At 40.4% G+C, this 6,000-nt stretch overlaps 1 protein-coding gene across 2 annotated transcripts in view; it reads left to right on the top strand.

The window, feature by feature from the left end:
• Positions 1-367: 367 nt before the first annotated feature.
• znf438 (zinc finger protein 438) overlaps positions 368-6,000 on the top strand; it is a 46,193-nt gene continuing 40,560 nt past the window's right edge. For both annotated transcript variants that reach the window (XM_063484172.1, XM_063484171.1), the window contains exon 1: positions 368-475. The gene's annotated coding sequence lies outside the window, so the exon portion shown is untranslated. The remainder of the gene's footprint in view (positions 476-6,000) is intronic.

Raw genomic sequence — 6,000 nt, 5'->3', positions numbered from 1 at the left:
CCCACCAGCCCGCTCTTATATGTTTGATGTGTCTGAGCTGTCTGACAGCTTCGGTGCTGTGCTGCGCTGCTACAGGTTATTACACGGCTACTCATTGGCTGCTCTGACAGAACAGAGGAAAGTAGGTCCCCAGAATTTTACGGGCCGTACTATTTATGCCTAAACGGGGTGACAAAAGAAATGAGCGACTGTATTATGTTCTGCCCTTTTCACTCAGACTGACAGCGCCAGTGACAGAGTGGAATAATTGTTGTTATTTAACTTTTAAAATATAGTTCAAGTGTGGGAACATCGAGAAACGTAAGCGTTTGATAAGTCGCACACATTCCTCACCCCTCGCCGGATCAAGCGGATGGTTTGGCTCAAAATGGCTGTAGAGAAACAGTTTTGAGGATCGACGCTTTTGCCAGGTTTTTAAGAAAAATGAGCCACCCTGTAGTTTGAGGGCACATCCGCCACATAACTGGGGATCCAGGTGAGACAAGTTTAAAGTTTATTCAACATTTGCACCCGACCCGTAGCTTACAGGGGGAAAAAACGAGGCCGAAAACGGCTCGCTTTGCAATGTTGTCAGGGTGCCTTGTACTTGCAGCGGGAACAATCCCTGGCTCTGGTGTTGATTTATAGTATGGATAGCGGCTTCAAACTGAAATAACAGTCTCCAGAAAGTGTGGAATTTGGTGTAAAAGTACTCATGCATCACACGGTGGGTAGAGGAAATGTAACTACGATATCATACAGGCTGTGTGTAGCTAATGCAGAGCAGGCCTGCGGCTAACCCTGCAGCTGTGCTGTGCACAAATACGTCATCAGGATAGGATTCCCTGCAGTGAGATGTGTACACTGACACAAAGCAGACCTGAGACATGTGGAAGCAGATACTAGGCTGATTCATATTGTTTTGAATGCAACCCAACTTCTGCCCTCAGCTCAGTTCCTGGGCTTTTAATGTGTGAGTGGAGGATCGAGCTGGAGCCCCAGTGTGTATAAATTTGATGGATATCAGTCTTGATTGCTGTAGACGTTATAACTAAGGCTGTGCAGATGGGTCCGGGGTTTAGCCAGGATATGCAGTATAATGCCAGCTGACATTTAGTGGCTGGCAGAGATTTTGTCATTTATACAAATATGTGTGTCAGATATCTAAAATAAAGAACACTGCAAGTCATGCTGCCAAGAATTTATAGGACTTTTTGCAGCAGTGCAATGAGATCCAGCCCCCAAAACGTTTCTTAATTGTCAGAAGTTGTGATTTTATTATAGCATATGAGATTTTTAAAGTAGATAATAATAGACGTACTGTATATTTTCCACCTCAGGTCCTTTGCAGATTAAGAGCTGCGGTGTTTATTCAAGAGGTTCCCAAAAGATGATCAGAACTAAAGAACATCTGCAACATGCACACCATTTGTTTCAGAGTTTTTTAAATCGGTTTTTAATCACTTTTTTTTTTTATGTGAAACTGTGTACAGTGCTTGACACAGAACTGTCTGTGATTTGTAGTGGAGATTGGAATGTGCACATGTGATGTGATTATACATTCACCCTCTGTGAACACTTATTTTGGATGATATCTTCTGAAAAATAACTGATTGTTATCATGGGCGCTCACTGAGTATGTCATCCTGCAGTTAAACTCTGCGATCTTGGGCAGTGGCACAGGAGAGGGTGGTATTCCTGCTTTGGAATAAAAGCAGATGAAATCAGCAATACTGAGTATTTCTGAAACGGTGTTTAGGGGAATCCATTCTCCCCACTCTCTGTGCATTGTTTTATGTGCCAGTGGCTGCTGTCCAACCCCCAAAAATGTTTCTACCTCCGTGCTTAACAGCTGACAAGCTGTTCTTTTCATCAAATGCTGCTCATTTTCCCCCCTCCAAACATACCTCTGGTGATAGTCCCAGAAGAGCTCAGTTTACCTGCATGTGTCCAGAGCACTTGTTTCCAAGTGCAGTCTCGCTTATCCAGATGTTGATTTTTGTGATGAGATGGCAGGTAAGGTTTCCCTCTGATCACTCTTCCAATGTCGGACCGGTTTGCGCATCCATGCGTCACAGTGGGAACCATCACTCCTGAGTCAGCAAAACCTTCCCGCTGCTCGTTTGTAGAGCCACAGAGGGCTTCTTTTTGTTTTTTCTTTCAGGCATGCTGTTTGATGTGGAAGTCAAGGTTTTGACTTAATTGGCATTGCTTAGTGACATTTTCACACAGTGGAAATCCAAGGCTGGAGGAGGGTTGGCGTCTTTAATAGACCTGTGATTTGCAGGCTTCAGTTTTAGATCAGCTATCTGTTTATGGGAGCTGTGGAAGAGTCAGAGAATTTGTAGTATGACAACAATGAGACATGTTCTAGAAGCGGAATGAAATCTTTGTTACACCGTTATGTGGTTTTTAGATTTTTGGTTCCGGTTCTGATCTCAGTAAACAGGCCGATGGGCTGCTGTTGATGCCCTTTTCAGTTCTTTCACAGAAAATGGAAAGTGGATATTAAATGCTTTTAAAGATGTTTTAATGACGGATTTTGGAGAGGATCGAGGGAGAAAATTCCCCGCAAGTCAGAGCCATCTATTTGGAGCTGGAAATCTGTCTTGCTGTGGTATACATGTTCTAGCCAGTATTCTTGGTCTTTCTTTCTAGACACAGCTATATATTATGGTCACCATCTACAGCAGCCCATTATTTATTTATTTATACATAATAAAGATGCTGTAACAGTCTATCTTTACTGTGGGAAAGTCTGAAACTTCAGTTCAGTGCCTTGCTCAAGAGCACCCGGCTGGCAGTGTTTTAGAGAAGAGCTCTTTTTCTCCTCTTGCTGGTCTGCTTGATTTGATGCCAGTGAGAACTAATTCAGAAGTGCAGAATATCTCATGTGGTGGCGCATTAACAGAAAAAATGTTTTCACTGGAAAACCCTTTATTCACAGAAATCGCTGTTTCAGCGATATTTGTGCTGATGATGGAAAACAGGTCATGCCACTCAAATCAGAAGATGACTTTCTGCATTTGGTGGAGGTCTTACACTCATAACAAAACTCCTCCAACACATGCTTCACAAACAGTAACCGCCACCACTCAGTTTCCTTCCACCAGCCTCTCCAGTGTGATTGAGCTTGTTGTCATCACTGGAAATCCTGCATTCTGTTTCTGTTCTGATTGGCTGGCTCACAGAAAAAACAATGAAACCAAAAAAAGAAAAGAAAAGCTAAAGAATTGACAGGAAAATTTCTCTCTCTACAAACAGTGTCCTAGCCTAGGACCTGGATGTCATGTCCAGGCCATGCAGCTTTATAGTGTGTGAATGAAAGCATGGAGTCATCATTATCATTACCTCTTTTAGCCTGACAAAATAGTATACAATACATAGTATGTTTGTCTGCCATATTTATATATTTGCTCACATTAAAAGCATTATTTTAGAACAAATAAAAATGGGTATGATCGGTATTACTAGCCCCCCTGAAAAACTGACCAATGCTGAGTATTTAACTTTGTAATGCTCAAAGTTTGTAAAATCAAGTTAAAACTGAGAGTGAGCTTCCAGTTTATACACAGCATACAAACTTCAGGAAAGGTCTGAACTGTAACGGGCAAAAAACAAGTAATTATTGTTATTGTTGCTGTGGAAAAATGTAATTTCTAGTAGAATAATATAAGCATCCAAAGTATAACTAGGATGCTTGGAAAAGCTGTGTTTAATTCCTTGCTCTGTTTAACAGCACTTAATAATTCTGTCCTGTCTACGTGTGTATGTATAATATAAGACGCGAGCTACCAAGTTATTAATTAATACTTTTTAGCAGGTAGTTGTCTGCAGATATTCAAACTATCCAGTAGCTTTTGGCAAATAGATGAACAGAGGAATTTTCTCTTTCATCCCTACACTGCTGCCTTGCTGAACATGATGTACTCGATGCCATCAGCTCTCCATCAGATGCAGGTTCTGGTTAGTGTGATTGTCCACTTCACAGCTGATCATAGTAAAGAGATCTGACGGGTCACAGGAATTTATCCACCCATGTGGCAGCTGAGGTAGCTGGCAGCGAAAACATGCAGTTGGCAGGGGCTAGCCAGCTAACAGCAACAAAAGTTAGGAGGACAGTCCACTGTTAAACTGATAGTATATGCAATGTTCTCTCGGATCGATGGAGAAAGAAATATGCTAACATTTTAAATGAATCACTCCCTTATTTAAAAGGAATAAACGTGTCCCAGAATGTCATCAGAATCTGTATTTTCCTGTTATTTATGACTGTATCATAAGAATAAATACTCCATTCTATCTAAATAAACCCTGTCAATCAAACATTTACAGTGCTAATGTGTTTCCTTTGGCCCTGGGTAATAACGTCTTTTATGGAAGGAAAAACTCTGAAAAAGGAAAAATTAAAATAAAAAAATGTATATAAGCACTGCTGGACTTCCAGCTAATTTAAAGTAATAATGAATATGCTGCACTTGCCATTTTCTTTCTTCTTTAGAATAAAAAAAAATGCCCACAGAGACGAGCGCAGCATATTTATTGTGAACTTAAATGAAGCATTAAAGGCAGCAGAGCAGCTGGCTGCCTTTCACTCTTAGTGACCTGAATATTTGTGAAGTCCTTGCTGTGTGCGTCCCTGGCCGTTATTTCTATGGGAAAATCTGAAGATTTCTCTGGAACTGCTTTCTACTGGAGAAGAAATTCCTGACAATTAGTCAGTTGACTAATTGGATACATTACTGAAAGTAGTTTTTATAGCAAAGCTGCCACAGACAGCATAGAGACAGTAGTCGATATATTACATGTTATAGCAAATCTAGTTTTTGGTTTCTTGTGAGCTGAACAGAACATTTGGTGATCTCCTCCACTCTCACTCAGTATTGTAATGAATTTATTTCAATGATTTCTGATGTTGTAAACACAAGACTATTATCTGATCACCAAAATGGTCAGGATCCCCGCTCAAAGCTGCAGGCGCTGTTAACCCAAGCAGTGAGGTGTGATGGCAGCACCCTGCCAATATTTGCATAAGAAAATGAGTATTTGTTTGCTGTACAAAGAATTAAGTGTAAGGAAAAGTGAAAAGAAAGAGGAAAGGTCTCAATAAAATAAATACATTTAGATAGGTGGTTTATGGTAAATGGACTGATTCTTATATAGCGCTTTTCTACTCTCCCAGAGTACTCAAAGCGCTGTATACAGCATGCCTCATTCACACAAGCGCAAACTAATCTACATTCACACACACACCGATGAACGCATTGGAGGGCAACTTGGGGTTAGTATCTTGCCCAAGGATATTTGGCATGCAGACTGGGGAAGCCAAGGATCGAACCACCAACCTTCCAATCGGTAGCTGATCTGCTCTACCACCTGAGCCACAGCCACCCATTATGGTTGTAGGGTTTAACTTGTAATTTGTATACATTTGTATACATATATAGAAATGATTCTTGGTCTTACTGGTACAGGGAAAAAAAAAGAAAATGATAGTACAGTTTAAAATGACTCAAATAAAAGTAAGCAAAACAACAACGATGATGATAATCCTAAAAAAGGTGGAGTTTGTGTGTGTGTCACATTAAAACATGATTTGATTATTGAAGGATATGATTAAGAAATTAAACTTAAATATGGATATAATATTGCTACAGATAATATTAAACCTGATGCAGCAGATTGGAGAAATCTTCTCCTTTTACCCTTCAGCTTTGTAACACCCCGCAGATGAGGTGTGGCGAGTGGCGTGGACGCCCAACTGTGTGAACACAATAACTCAAGAACGAGTCAACTTAGGATTTCAAACTGAGACCACAGATGGATCTACTAAAGTCTTGGACGAGTTTGAATAGAACGTGATATGAAGGTCAAGATCTAGTTACCTAGGATTTTCAAATTGATACCATACACTACCAAAAGTTTTAGAACACCCCAATTTTTCTAGTTTTTATTGAAAATTATGCTGTTTATTATGCCTGAGACTTGCTTGCTACGACCACTATTAAGCTGTTGTTCTGT

This window comes from Pelmatolapia mariae, linkage group LG9, assembly GCF_036321145.2.
Source record: "Pelmatolapia mariae isolate MD_Pm_ZW linkage group LG9, Pm_UMD_F_2, whole genome shotgun sequence".
Lineage (NCBI taxonomy): Eukaryota > Metazoa > Chordata > Actinopteri > Cichliformes > Cichlidae > Pelmatolapia > Pelmatolapia mariae.
This window is presented reverse-complemented; position numbering and strand designations above follow the sequence as displayed.